The sequence below is a fragment of the Protopterus annectens genome, chromosome 11.part0 (genome assembly GCF_019279795.1).
Source record: "Protopterus annectens isolate FY-2018-M chromosome 11.part0, PAN1.0, whole genome shotgun sequence".
Lineage (NCBI taxonomy): Eukaryota > Metazoa > Chordata > Ceratodontiformes > Protopteridae > Protopterus > Protopterus annectens.
The window spans coordinates 359,077,343-359,093,257 of NC_056745.1; the positions used below are offsets into that span (position 1 = coordinate 359,077,343).

Sequence of the window (15,915 nt, forward strand, 5' to 3'; positions counted from 1 at the left end):
GCCGTAAAAAATAAACAGCATAGGGCCATTTTGACTAACTTGTGAAGTGGCTTAGCAGCACAGCTTTAAGAGGAGCTCCTAGGAAAGTTCTCTCAGCTGTACTGGCCAAGTACTGCTGGCCTTACTCCTACTGGCGAAGAGGATGGAACTCCAATCTCAAACCTCTTGGTGGCTAATTTTCTTCATTAATTAACAAATAAGTAGATCTTGATTTGCATCTCTCTTTACCAGTGTCTACAGAAGGAATGAAAGTGCTTAAATTTTGAAATAAATGTTAAGAACTTCCATACCCTAATTAAAAACACACACACAAACATATGCAAACATATATGTGCACGAAAGTATACATATATACTCAAATTTAATATGCATTTGGGTTACGGCAAGCCAATGCCTTAAGCTTGTAGGTGGTTTAGATATGGGAATCTGAAATACAACTTCTGTTCTTCCGGATACGAATTAGGCACATGATGAAGAAAACACACCTTCCAAAGTGCTTACATTTCCACTCCTGATTCCATAAGAATCCAAATAATCACAGTCAATCTCCAAGGCAAGTATAAATTTGTGGGAGGGGAGCCTAAGGAGTCATTTATGATCCACATGCAACCCACGTGGAAGCTTGCTCTGACAGTTCTCACTGTGCTAAACAGTGGGGAAGGTCATCACAAGCTAGTTCCTTTCAAATTCCAAATCAAAGCCACACTGCAACAAGATGCAGTTGTACACAGTTTTAGACCTCAGTCATATACCACTAAGCTCAGGTTCATCTATGGCCAGCTCTCCTATACTTCTTTCTTCATTGTGGTGATGGCCTCATTTAGCCCACACCCAAAAGGTGTCTCCTCGCTTTTGGGAGAGCCCCACTCACATGAAAGTCTACAACTCTCCATTGGTAGATTCGCTGCACCTCCAAGTGAGATGCGGCCAGGCAAACAGCAATCATATTGTGGCTCACACAGCCCCCCCCCAAGTCTTCCAAGCTACCTCTCTCTGACATGCTGTTCAAATACAGAGAAGGCTTTTTTTCTCTACAAGTACATTTCTATTTCAGGAGAACTGCTTGGCAATAGTCAAATAGAGTGCTGCCAACATCTCCAAGCAAAACAAAGCTGACAAGATAATCTCCACTTATGTAGGTCCTAAGGCATGGGCCCCACACTGCTAGCCATTCTAAGCAAGCAATGCAGACAAGTCGACTGGGAATGAGGAGAATACTGTCCTGCTGCTGTTCATGTTTTTTGTATAAACCAATTTTCTCTTCCTGTCCTAATTTACAATTTTGGAGCGACTGACTGGCCCCAAAATGTGCTGGGTAGATTAGATAGGAAAACAAGGATGCTTCATGCTCACCAAAGGATATATATATATATATATATATATATATATATATATATATATATATATATATATATATATATATATATATATATATATATATATAAAAAAAAAAAAAATCAGTGTATACCAAGATTATATATTCCCTGTTCCGAGGGGGGGATGGGCCTCCTTGAAATTGACTACGTGTACAGATCTGCAATTTGAGGACTCCACACATTATCTTCTGACCTCACAAGACCCAAATGTAGTGAATGTTCTGAAATATGACGAGAATAAATCTAAGACGACTTCCCTGCTTAGTCGAGCAGAATCATATCAGCGTCAAGCAGGAATGGAAATCAAACCACAAGCAGATAAAAATCTGTCAGCAACTGAATGTGCCAAAAAACAAAAGAAAGAATATAAATATATGGTGACGGACCAGATGAAAAGGCAAGAAATGTGGAAAATGCATAAATATAGTTGCAAGTACAGAACACTTCTGGAAGAACCTCATGTTGATCAGGAACAAATGTGGAAATGGTTAAGATAAGACAAATTCAAACCAAGAGATGAAAAGTTAATATTGCTGGCACAAGATTAGTGGGCTACGTACATGTTGGTTTACAAAGTCTATTGAACATGTGGGAGAAACAGACAAATGTACGTTTTGTAAAACAGAATTGAAACAGCTGCACACCTCGTTACTGGTTGCAATACACTAATGACAGAAGGACTGTATACTGAAAGGCATAATAATGTGGCAAGACTGTTGCAATGGGGATTGTGCAAACATTATGGTATTGAAGTGGCCGAAAAACACTGGAAGCGTGAGCCACAAAGAATCATAGAAAACAAAGTCTATATCACATGGGATCATCCATTACTAACAGTTCAAAAGATAGATGCTACAAAAACAGATATGGTGGTCCATGAAAAGAAGACAAAAGTAGCACTGATCATTGAAATTGCCACACCCAGTGATTACAGTGTCTTGTGTACAGAGAGACACAAAGTCATAGTATATCAGGATTTGCAGGCAGAAATGAGAGAAATGTGGAAGAAAGATACACAGACAGTTTCAATACTAGTAGGACAAGGGGCCATATAAAAAAAATCTACAATCATATTTAGATATGTTATAAACGCATGTAAATCCATACGAACTACAGAAGAAGTCATTATTGGGCACATTGCGGGTGCACTTCTGGCTGACAAAGATTGAAACAATACTAATTTCATGAACTTTAACCGTACCTTGACTTAGAAATGAGGTCCACTCCCATCATAGTATTAGAAACCCAAAAGATTTGGAGAAATTAAGGAAAAAAAAAAAAAAAAAAAAAAGGGGAGAAACCAGAGCACCTGGAATATAAACTGCAAAGATACAGGCCACCTTCCCAGAACCACGTCTCTACCCAAGTTCCCAGCACTCGCTCCACAACCACTCTTATGCCAACTGGCTCAGACTGCGGTCAAACACGGTAATGTCACATGGTTACATTTACGTACACAGAGTCCCGCTGATAACATTCAGTGAGTGCTGCAGTTTGCCACTCTCAGTGTTGCGCAGTACATACAAGCTCCCTGCTGAAATCACAAGACCCAGAATTACAGCAAAAAATTACAAACCTAAAGGAGTACAGAGAATGAGGACAACTGCTGATACTTCTGGCAAAAGGCAAGCACACACATATGGGGTGTGGTAGAATAAACTGAACAAGACTGACATTGTGGCACTTCATCACTGCCTATTTTGGTTTATAACCTACAATTTAATTTTTCCCATAGTCCACAGTGCTTAACATTGTTTTCTAATTGTTGAACATGATGCATTACTGGGTCTTAATTTCTTGTCTTAATACTATCTCGCCAATATCATGCTCTTTTGTGTAGATCTCATGCGGACTCATAAAATGAAATGGACACAAGCAGTGCAACACACAGTGGTAGGATGTATTTTTTTTTCTTTTTTATTTAATTTGATAGGAGTACACGGATCAGAAATTACTTATCTCAGCCATAACCCCTGGATAAATAATAAGACAGTAGTTAAGAAAATTTCAAATCTAACAACAAAATGATAAGAATAACTGGCAAGAACAATATATTTGATAACAGTAATTAAAGCAATGTGGAGGTTACACCATATGCAGTTTTGATTTACCTTCTTGTTTATGCTGCTGAAAAACAGGTTTGTTACACTAAGACTTGGCTCTACCAGCTATGACATTCTAATGAACTCCTGCCCGATGTTTCAGCAGTTCCATACCAACATCAAGAACTACAACAGTGATACCCATATTACAAAACCTTGAAGTCAAAAACAGCATATTCCAAAACTTGTCGGACAAAAATATTTTTGCAGCCCATTATGAAAGGCTGCAATCCCACTTCATTTTTGATTACAATTCTGAGATGATTCTGTATCAGATTACTCTAAACACACAGAAAGCTTGTATTTTTGTATATATTCCCGTACATCCCTTATCACATCTCATTTCTTGCCCCACCCCCCCCAAAAAAAAACATCCAGGGTTTTTTGCTACAAAGTTTTCTCTACAGCTGTCACATGTTCTCAAAATTACTACAGATTTTTCACAAAGGATCTTATAAAGGGCAAAGACTACTGTAACTGCTTCAGTTCAGACCTAGGCTAAGGCAGTACACCTTAGCATGCACTTTTTTTTTTAAATATTTAATAAAAACTTATTTTAATCAGTTAATGAGAACTGTGACAACACTTCTCCTGTTACCCTTTTCATTACTGTACTTACCGGAACCGGATATAACAGGATTTGTTTCCTGTGCACAATTATATTTTACCCGTATCTGGCTGTCAGTATGTCTGTATATATTTGTACATGTTCCATTTGGTGTCTTGTTACACTTATTATGGTGCTTCATTTAGTTGGAGAGATCTTCATCTACTTCATTTGCTTTAAACGACGGTCCTTGTTCCTCAGAATAAAAGTCCATGAATGTTACTGGTATGTTCTTCCACACTACTACAGTTTTTGGTCAAGTACTGGATGGCTCTAGGCTTCAAGGGAAATATTTACAAGTTTTCTCCCCCCATACCATGTCTTTTCTTACCACATACCTCCTCTGACCTATTTAAACTGCACAATCTATGTCTTACGTAAATTCTGTGCTTTCAGTCAGTGTCTTGTACATACATTGCACCTTCTCACAGCCACAGCTTCATAAAATGAGTGGTTCTGTGGCAACCATTACCTGCACACAAATACTTTGTGTGTTTAATTTGTTTGGGTGTCCAACATGAAGACCAAAAGGGTCTGCATGAGAAGAGAGCAGGAAAAAGAAAGAGATGATCCTTAATTTTGAAAAAATATATAATTAATTCAGATATGGGGTCAGCTCCCTAGCCCCATTTCATCCCTATAAAAAAGGGACTAAAGCACCTGTAGACCAAACAGAACAGTTCTTCTGTCTTGTCTCATACATTGCTAGCTATGTTTAGAAACCAACAATCTAATGCATCAGTAGTCTGCGACTCATGGTAGCCACAATTCTGAAAGTGCCACCTGTGAAATTACACACAAAATGTAATCACACAGATTTTGGTGCACAGAACTCCCAAAGTAATATTCATAACTGATGCTGCTTGCCTTTATATTAGGAAGCCTGTGCCAAGAACAAAGACTCAGATGTGCTGGTTCAAAGTTTCAGACTAATGCCTTACGGATGAGAGCAGCCCTTTCTCTACAAGCTCTGCCAGAGTGGATCCCACCAGCTCACGACTCCATTCAACTGAAAAACATGGCAATTGCATTTCAAAAAGCAGGGAGGCACTTGCTCAGATTCCCCCTATAAACAGGCCATAACAGAATAAGAGTGGGTATTCAAGACAGATGTTATATAAGCAAATCACATCCCAGGGTAAACCAGCTGTCTGGTGGAAAAGATTGAACAGGTGCATTCAGATGCTTGACAAGTACTCTCAAGGCCCCTCAGAAGAGAATTCAGGAAGTGGGGTCACCCAGTCCGAGACCTTTCTGCTTCTCCCTGGAAATAAAGTTAAAGGTTTTTCTCCGATTCTTTCCCCATCATCAACAGCCAGTATGCAATTGACACAAACATGGCCTAAAGACTGTCACTACATCGTTTCTGTTTCCATTAAAAATTAAATTCACGAAAATTATTCAAGAAATGGGGTTAGCCCAATGGCAATATGTGAGCTTTTCCCTTTGAAATGTGAGTGTTAAAGAGATATCCCCCAAAGAAGGAATATATGCCCAGACACCAAATTCATATCTCTGGAAAACCCCACCAGATGACTGCATGGGTGCTCCAATTCCCTTAGCTGGTTGGTCTAAGGAATTCTTTTATTACATCTTCCCAAGAGCCTTCATTCTCATAAGAATTACAGAGGCAAATGGAAAATATTCTCCACTTTGGAGTCCTCCAAAGACATGAATCATGTTTCCTTTCAGGTATTTCCAATTTTGTGGCAACGGTCAAGAGATTCTTTTCTGTCAGTCAATGTTCTCTTAACTGCCAAGCCTAACTTCCAATGCTGGGGAAAGCCCTTTCTTCAGCCCACTGCTCCAGAGTTAAAATTCTCGTCTTTAACTGGGACCATACTGTTTCTAAGCTAGAGCATTACACATACCCATCCTTCCTTTCTAATGGACATAGTATGGAAGGATCATCTCTGCATACTACCCCGCCTATACATGCCATCAAGATTAATTAAAATAAAAAATAGGTTATTTACAATTTTTTTCTCTCACCATACTCTTGAGAAGAGAACAACTCGTTTACAACACATATGTGCGCAGAATATGCAGGCAGGGCTAAAATAAAAGGATATGGTGGTCTTTGTTTCCCTAAAAAAGGCTACTAAAGACTTCAGATATCCAACTGTAACACCTTTTGTTATACAAAATTATGGAAATTTTATAACATGTTCTAAAGCACACTCCATCAGAAAAAGGATGTATGGTGTAGCAGGATAAAAGTACAAATATGACTTGGATGATAAATCGACCCCTATTCAGTGAACGCTGACATCGAACATGCAGACCATCCAAGGGAAGAAATTCGCTGTTCTGACACACACACACACACACACACACACACACACACACACACACACACACACACACACACACACACACACACACACACAAACAGCAACCCACACACATACACCTAAAATCCTACATCTAACCCTACACTAAACTGTACACACACCACTAGCTATCCAATTATCTTAACCCAAACCCTAACCTTAAGGTCTGTCACTATCGCACACTCACCTCACCCGCACCCTAACCTTAACTCACCTACCCCGCCCTAACTCTCACGTCCACACAAATCGCACACTTACCTGATCCGGACCTGTAACTTTCCACCACCACAGCGCTGATCATAGCGAAGCCACAGGAACGGCCAACCGAATTCCTTCCCTAGGAAGAAATTCGGTGTTCCGCAGCTTCGCTATTTTCAGCGTTTGAATGTTCTAATGTCTACCCTTATTCAGCGAAGTTGTGAAACTTCAATGTTCTAATATAGACCCCTTTAGTCCCAACCTCCTCTGAAAAACACCACATCTGCAACAAAATTATAAGAACATTCCTGAAACATCTAAATATTGAAAATGCCGAAATTCCTAACTGTTTAAGAAACAAATACCCTGACTTCATAGCGAAGCGTAAATACTGTAATAATATCAAAGTACAATGTCTACTTCAGTTAAATATCATATTTAAGCTTCTCAAAAATTACACAACACCAAATCTAAGAACTGCCACAGAACAAATTTACTGTAACCAACACAGTTTCTTTAAATAGGAGTAACAGAGCAGGGGTAGCTGGACTAAGACTTGATATTTATTTAACTCAAAATGCAAATTTCTAGGACTCAAGCAAAAATTAAAATTTCGCAAGACAATACAGATTTACAAAAAACATACTGAATGTACAGTCAACTGAAAGCACACTAGTCCAAATCATAAATACAAAGTACATGCAAATGTATCAAAAGTACAAAGGAAAAAAAAATTAAATGAAGGACTGCTTGCTTGCAGAGGGGGAAAGGCCTCTGTACCCTCCATCCACACTATGACATTCTAACAGAGTCCAGTGTATGCCAAGGCATGGAACAATAGGTCCTGCACAGCAGCAAACTACCCGCCCAACCCAGGACAGGGAAACATTGGTGTTAGGATGTAACAGTAAGGGAAGGGTTTCTTATTTAAATGACCAACCTCTGTATTAACGTCACCTGAAAAAGCCAATGTTCACAAATAATCTGGATGGATAGGAGGAGTTGGGTTTATCTTGTCCAGGTACGTAATGAAAATATTTTCTGAATCACACTCAGTTATCTGTCTCTCCATTACCCAACATGATTGCCATTTTCTCGTTCCTGCAACTAAGCCCATTAAACACCTTAGAAGTCTATAAATATTAACTGAGACATTGGCATTCCTCAAAGAAATCAGTCTGAAATTCATTATATTTTACTTCCTACCTTATAAACAAATCTACCTGCAATCCAGTGATGTGAACACTGGCTCTAGATGATGGTCATGACACATCGACCCCATGTATCAAATAGAGAAAAGGGGGGTGGATGCCGATGCCTGCTCCTTTATGGAAGGCCATGAAAGACTAGTCTCTGCCAAATCCTACTGTATTTCACCATTAAAAACATTCTCAAATTCATAAATTAAATCATTAAATGGGCGTTTATTTTAATATCATTAACTGCATCCTTGACTTTTAAAGCAATATAAATGAAACCATTACAAAATAAAGCAAAAAAGACAGACATAGAAAATTCTGGGATAATCAACTGAACACCTTCAGGGGGAGAACAAACCAAATGTTTTCTTGGACATACCCCAACACAAAATAACCACTGTACCATATTCAGTGAATTAATTTAACACTCCACATGAACTCTCGAGTTTAACACAGAAAACACACAGCCTGACAAAACATATTTTTCTTCTTGAAATAATGTATACTTTGGCAATACTCCAGACAGTGCTCAAACTGTTCTGGAAGGACGCACCACCTAGGTTTTGAATAATTTACCGGTTCCAGATTTAACTTAATACACCACTACCTAGTAGACCTATGCAACCATCAAGCACAGCTTTGCAATTCGATCTTACCTACCACCAATGTCTGATATTAGTAGAGGTGTGAGTTAGTTATTGCAGTACAAAAGATATCAACTCAAATTCCAAATGTCAGAAATAATGCTATACCCATATGCCTGACCTATTTCCACAAAATGGGAATTTTCTTAGCATCGGGACTCCTAAAATATGTAGTTGTTGGCTGAGATATATATAAAATCCATATCAGTAGAAAAAAAATGCCAGTCTGTATCTATAGAAAATCAACAATTAAAGCCACTAACAGATCTGCTCGGAGTTACTGCAGAATGGCACAAAATACACTGAACCGACCAATATCGCCAACATCCTGGCAGACAAGTTCAGTGCAAACTTCACCCCCCTCTCACCCCCAAGAGGGCCCATAACCATACCAGAAGAATGTAGTGCCCCTGAAATCAGACACTCAGGTTAAAACAGCCCTCTCCAAAGCCAAAAACACAGCATCAATGGGACCAGACTGTGTCCCAGGCTGCGTCCTATATGAGCTCAAAGATGAACTAACCCCTCACCTAAGCACACTGTTCAAACTCAGCCTATCCACAGGCTACGTGCCCATAGAGTGGTGCACAGCAACGGTTATTCCACTCCACAAAGGTGGAGCCACAGCAGACCCCAGGAACTATCGCCCTATAAGCCTGACTAGCTTGGTCTACAAGGCTATGGAGTGCATCACCATGGATCTCATTAACAGAGACATTGGGAACCTCCAAACACTGGACCCTACCCAGTTCGGCTTTGTTAAGGGCAGATCATGCCTCCTAAACCTGGTGGACTTCTTTGAGACAGCAGTTACCAAGGCTATAGACTAGGGAAAGGTGGCCCACACAGCCTACCTAGACCTCGCAAAGGCATTCAACACCATTTCCCATTCTGGTATTATAGACAAGCTCACCAGCCTGAACATAAACCCCTACATCACGAGATGGGTTGCCAACTGGCGCACAGACAAAACCCACATGGTAAGAGTTGCGGGAGCTAGGTCTGACTCTAAAGTGGTTACAAGTGGCGTTCCCCAGGGCTCAGTCCTAGGATCCCTCCTGTTCAGCATATACTTCTCAGAGGTACAGGCAAGCACAGGAGGACTATGGCTGACCAAGTTTGCAGACTACTGCAAACTAGGGGCTATAATTGACTCTCCGGCTGACACAGACATCCTCCAAAAGGGTCTCACTGAGACAGATACCTGGTGCCAAAACCATGGCCTCAAGCTAAATGTCAAAATGTGCATAGTCATCCCCTTTGGGAAAAAACAAAAGTACCCACAAATTACCACATAGGTGGTAGCCCCCTAAATATAGAAGATGAAATAAGGGATCTGGGGACCCAAGTAGATAGTAATCTCTTCTTTGATAATCACATTGCCAAAGTGGTTAGGAAATCCTTCTATGTGGCCCACCTAATCACAAAAGGGTTTGCATCCAGATCAAAAGAGGTCATTGTGCCCCTCTACGCATCACTCATCAGACCCATCATAGAGTACAATGCCCCATTTGGGATGTACCTTACAAGACACCTGCAACAGCTGGAAAGACCATAGAAGTACCTCACCAAGAGGACCACTGGCCTCAAACAGATGCCCTGTGTAGCATGGCTGAAGAAACTCCAGCTGTACTCAGTTGCATACCGCCTACTCAGAGGTGATCTCTGCCTGACATACAAGGCCATGTCCAACCCACAATTGGATGGACATGCTCCACCTAAAGAAAACCATATCCCCTCGAGCCACACGCTCTAGGGATCTAAACCTCACCACAACAATAAATAGGATGTGCTGGAGGGATAGAGTCCTGTCCCAGAGACTTCCCATGCTCTGGAACAAGATTCCAATCTACATTAGGCAGAGCTCCTCACTAACACTCTTCAAGAGAAACCTTGACGAGTGAATGCGAAACAGGAAGTTTACCCCGGAGATCACTTCAGTGTCTCTGCTGGACAGAGGCACAGGGAACTAATCCAAGGGGGTGGCGAAAGCCAACACATTCCGGCTAGGCTTATAAATGCCTCTGGGCAGATAGGTCAACATATGAACTACATATGTAAATGCAGATGTTCAGCTAAAAACAAGGACTTGCATTCCAGTAGCATAAGTTACAAAAACAAAAATGTGATCCGCAACCTATACTGTATACAAAAGTTCTACTTGCCCAATATCCATAAATTAAAATATTTCAGATTTGAAAAACAACTACACTGACTTGCTAGCGAATGAAGTCTACTGTCTTGCATCAATAAAAGTGCAACCACTGGCATTATATGAAAAATAAAACTGCATCCAGAGCCCATTAGAATGAAGACTAAATAAAACACCATCACAAAAAGAAGCGCCATAAATTGTGTATCTTATTATCATTATGGGATCTTTGAAGGAAATACTTTCTTGTTTTGAACTCTGCCATCTCCAATAACCTCGTTTCTGAATTTGTTAGTCTTACCGATTGAAAAAGAATGATTTTGTAAATTTTTTTCATATTACATAGTAGGCAAAACAAACAAAAGATATAGATTTACATTTATAATGGTAGGATTTTCCAAGGGTGGTGGTGGGGGTTAAAGACAGCGGGAACAAAGCCTCTATGTCAAGTTCAACAAGCACAGCATTAGTATGTGCAGATTGCCAGAAATGCCTCAAAACTCCGATCCTCACATACTGGTGTGGAAAACCGTGCTCTGCCTTAAGAGTGCATCACGTCTACAGCACCATCTTACCAGCAGCAGCCTTTTATCCCCCACACGTACAATATGAAGAGATCATGGACAGGAACAGTAAAATGTGTCCATGTTTCAAGCATAGCTCTCACACATTCTCTTGCAGATCTTTTGCCTTATGCCCAAGGTTCATGAAAACTTCTGCATTCCAGTTGCAGAAATGAGATGGCCATGTATGTAGAAGAATACAGCAGACACTCCCATCTCTGCACCAGTAACTCTCCCAAATCTTTTTCCAAGGAAAACAATTTGGTAAAATGTTCCAGCCCAGCCCAGATATGAAGACTGCAAGAAAAGTACTCATCACCCACAATCAAATGAAATCCCCTTTCCACTGATGGTTCTCTCCCCAAATGTCAAATTCACTGACTTCTGAATTATGTAACACAATAAAGACCGGGGTTTTGTAAAGTCTAGCATCTGAATGGGGAGTGTGTTTACTGTTTCACCTATTCTGAGGGTAGGAAAGGAATTCTAAGGGTAGGAGAGGAACTCAGCACTAGATGACAGACTTCAAGGTTAAGACCGGGGTATGCAATAGCAGACATTATTAATCTTAATGGCCTTATGTCATTTCACAGTAGGCACTGGGTGGGGAGCAGGAGGAGCATTAAAACAATAAATCCCTATGGCAGCAAGTAGGGGGATCATGATGTGATGCCTCAATTTCTCTTGAACAATGGGAAAGATATCAGGTTAGGTCCACAGGATTCTCAATGTCAGAGATCAAGGACAGGGATCTTGGAGACAAGGAGGGGAAAGAAGAGTGACAACTGGCAGCTAACAGGCAGATGCACAGGGACCAAAACATTAAAGAAAAAAGTGATTATTCCTTTTACTGTTTATTATGAACACAAAGAAAAAAAAAAAACACACAAACCCCACAATAGTCAGTAGTATCAAAAAGTAGCCTCCAACTCATTGTTTATTTTTTCTGGCCATCTGGGTTATAACATCCTTGTAATATAGCGGCTTCTTTTCAGGGATACTTATACTACCAGGAGAAATTTTGCCAAACTTCAGCAAACTTTCTATTTTTGACAGATCCCATGGGATCTTTCACATCAACCTGAGCTACTACAACCATCCAAAGGATGAGACACTCAGAAATGCAGTCCCACCCCCCCCCCCCCCATCCCACTGCACTGCTTTGTCAGCAATCAACTACTTGGTGTAGGAACAGAACCCACACCCTTCTGCCCAAAGGTGAGCGAGTTACCTGTTACACCACTGACTGAGAAAAATAACAGAAAACATTTTTCAGATGACATCTCCTTTTTCCAAAAAGACGTCATCCTCACTACACATTACATTAAGTAACACACAGAAAGACTAAGTTTCAATATTTGTAATAGGCTGTTGAAAACCACCTTTATGTTCCAAGACCAACTGGCAATCAACTACCATCCAATGCCTATCTGAAGTTCACTGCTATCCCAGTGGTTCCAGATTTTTTCATCAGAAACAGAACTACCGTTCATGGATAAAAGTACCCCAAATTTCAAGTACATTCCACTACACAAGCTGTCATAATCTCATTCATTACTTCACATAAAAATCCAACAATTCTGGCCATCGCACGAATGCAAACTTCAGACAGATCTGCAAATGTTCTGCATGGACTCAATTCTAGGTGTTACACTAAATTCAGCAAAATAACACTGAAGACTGTTCTGCCCTGCATATTGTACCAGGAAGCCCTTTGGCTCCCCCACCAGACAGAGAAGCTGAACTGCCCTTGTGTCATATCCAAATTTCTACTGGACTACCTACCATTCCATGACATGCAGCCAAAGGCTTAGTGGGAGCTACCCTTATCAATCCTGTATATTAAAAAATGAACTAACAGCATTACGGCAACTATACTCAAATTGTTTTTTTTTTTTTTTTTTTAACAAACATCGACAAGATACCACGTTCCATCACTACTAAAAAATTACAATGATGTAAACATAAACATTCATTTTCTATCCACCAACGTATTACTGCTCTACCTCACATTATAAAAAATGTACACATTTCTCCAATCATCAGTTTTATGCACTTAATAAACCAAGGCATCATTTTAATTATCACCCCTGCTGGTTAAACTGTGCCACACACACACTTCTCTCTTAGCAATTCATGTACAAATAAATAAATCTGGAAGGCATTCCCTTACACTCTTGTAACCAATCTGTATTCCCAGCAAGTCATGTTTATAAACGATGCTTACAAAATGCCTGGCTACCTTTAAGTTTGCCACCTTTACAAATAAAAGTACAACTTTTTTGCAAACATAAGCTTTTACAGGGCATACTATATCCACAACCAGTAAAAAGAACTAGACTTCACCTTTTCACCAAAATAAAAAGGTCAGGATCGTAGAATAAAAGAGTGGTTTTCGATTTTCATATAATATTAATGGGTTTCAAGTGAAAAAATATTAGTTTTATGCAATTGTTTGAAAAAAATGAGGAAATATCCTTTGTCCTAAAATCTCAGGACATTTGCGGGGTTTTTTTTAAACACGTTTTGTAGAAAAGAACTGCCCTAACAGGGACTGCTTTGAACAATGAGGGACAGGACTGGTAATAACACTAGCTACACTTTTAACGTACACTCTCCACCACCACACACAGACCACGGAGAAAATCTTAAAATACGAGGGGAAACAAAAGTAAATAAGCTACTCCCACAACCCAATTTCAGACACTGCAACTAGGTACTTGTTACTACACTTTCAACTGCTTCAAACTACATCCTGAAAACTTTAACTCACCAGGTTACCAAAACTTAAGACTTCTAAACAGCCAAGCATAATACAATTTGGTTATTCACTAGTCTAGCTACAGGTTAGGGCCACATTCATTCTACTATTACTGGGGAAGTCCCAGCCCCCACTCCCATCGTTGGTGTGCTTAAGCACATTATCCTTCCTAGCAAGACCCCCCCCCCACAAAAAAAACTGACAAATCTTAGGTTAAACTTGTTTTAAATTAACAACATTCAAAGAAATTCAGTCATGCTCCTCCTGAATTCTGAAACAGCACTGCTTCTTCAGGAACATGTTATAAAATAAATCAATCATAGCGATAAACCTTTTTTCTTAATTTCACACTCTGTGCGCATTTAAAATGACGCGGCTCCTTTTCTGATGAATGAACAACAGTTTCTTTGCCACACAAAAGACAGCGACTTTAAATAACGCAAATGTAATTTTGTGTAAAAAAGTACAGCAACAACATTAAGGAAAAGAACTAAACTTCATTACAAGTGATGGATGACGAGACGCGAGCACAAAACAATAGTTAAGTCTTCTAGATCCAGATGTACATTCAATTTGATATAAACTTTCTACAACCGTGGCGTTGATCCAAACTAGCCGCACAGACACACACACACAAAAAAACATATGCGATTATACTGGTTTTGACAGACTTTAAGTGTCGTTTCCAATAAAAAAATCAAATCCAAGGAGCGCACGCACTCGGTATTTACAGGAAACTGAAGTCTGTGGGACACTGCTGACCGTAAGTAATCTCGGTTAGTCAGGACTTCCAACCTCAAGCCATAATGTTTAGTCGGTAAAATCGGTGAAGAGGAGTAGAAATAAATCCTAAAGGACAAAGTGTAAACTGATCAGGTGAAGAGTTACAAAGCGCAACAGTCCACAATCACTCTCCACAGAATACACTCAAAGGACATATTCCCCCTCAGCAATCTACAAAACAGGTGGTTTTAAAGAAGTCACGATGATATCTGCCACACCATCCAATACAACACGCAAAGACCAAGGTACATAAGCCTTTCTGTACAACGATTGACAGCTCAACACTGGACGGCCGCAACGGGAAAATACACTACGTCATGGAAACAGTGACGTCACAGCAAGTCAACAGCCGCTAAAGCTTAGACCAAAAAGAGAAGGTGAACCACTGACCCGGGGGAAGGCAGCAACACTAACGCAAAATTGGCCGGTCGCTTCTGCTGACCTGTGATGAGAAGCGTCCGTCAGCTCTACGCACACGCGTTCGGCAAAGTACTAGGTGTTGAGCGGATATAATCGTGGGGACGTATGATTATTCACAACGTTGCCGGTCAGCCAATAACGGGCGCCATTTCGGGCTATGCCGCCTTCTTGTCACCTGACAGATGCGGCGTGTGCACTGGGCGGTGCTGACAGACGGGGAACGAGATAAGGGAGATGGAATAATTCTTTGGTGTGACTGAGTATGGGGCAAGTTTGCATTTGTATGTGTATGCATGCGTGTGAGTGGTGGGGATTATTTGTAATTTCACTTTCCTCCCTTTCCTGTGGTTATTCTCCGATGTTGGCTTACATCTGAATTTGGCAGGAGGTTATTTCAAATTGATACTGTTTGCACCAGGCAAGTGCTCGTTCTGGATACCGGGGCTACTGTTAAGGAGTTTTGAACTGGGGATCTGAGCTCGTGAACAGTGCTGACCGAACGGCACGAGCTGTTACTGTTGGGAACGTGCTTGTGAAAAGGCTTCGTTTTGAACATCGAACGACTGGGACTACTGCGGCTCCATTTGTGCGGGCTTGTCTTTCATATATGTTCACCGGTAAATGCTTTCCGTGGCTGGGACCCGGCTCGATAGAAGGGAACTGTTTTTTTTCGTATTCACAAGCATGATTGATGGAAAATATTTAATTTTAAGGATGAACTTCTGAACAGTAAGTTGTTATCTTGTTTTTTTTTTCAGAATTATCACGTATGTTTTG

At 40.4% G+C, this 15,915-nt stretch overlaps 1 protein-coding gene and 1 long non-coding RNA gene across 2 annotated transcripts in view; one reads left to right on the plus strand and one right to left on the minus strand.

Annotated features, from left to right (window-relative positions):
- The window catches only part of LOC122815391, a 375,274-nt gene extending 360,095 nt beyond the window's left edge, over positions 1-15,179 (minus strand). Inside the window, exon 1 of the long non-coding RNA XR_006366951.1 lies at positions 15,109-15,179. This is a non-coding gene — a long non-coding RNA (uncharacterized LOC122815391). The remainder of the gene's footprint in view (positions 1-15,108) is intronic.
- An 84-nt stretch (positions 15,180-15,263) lies between these two features.
- Positions 15,264-15,915, plus strand: part of ATP2B1 (ATPase plasma membrane Ca2+ transporting 1) — a gene marked incomplete in the record, with an annotated part of 2,275,481 nt that continues 2,274,829 nt past the window's right edge. Inside the window, 1 exon segment of the mRNA XM_044087859.1 lies at positions 15,264-15,867.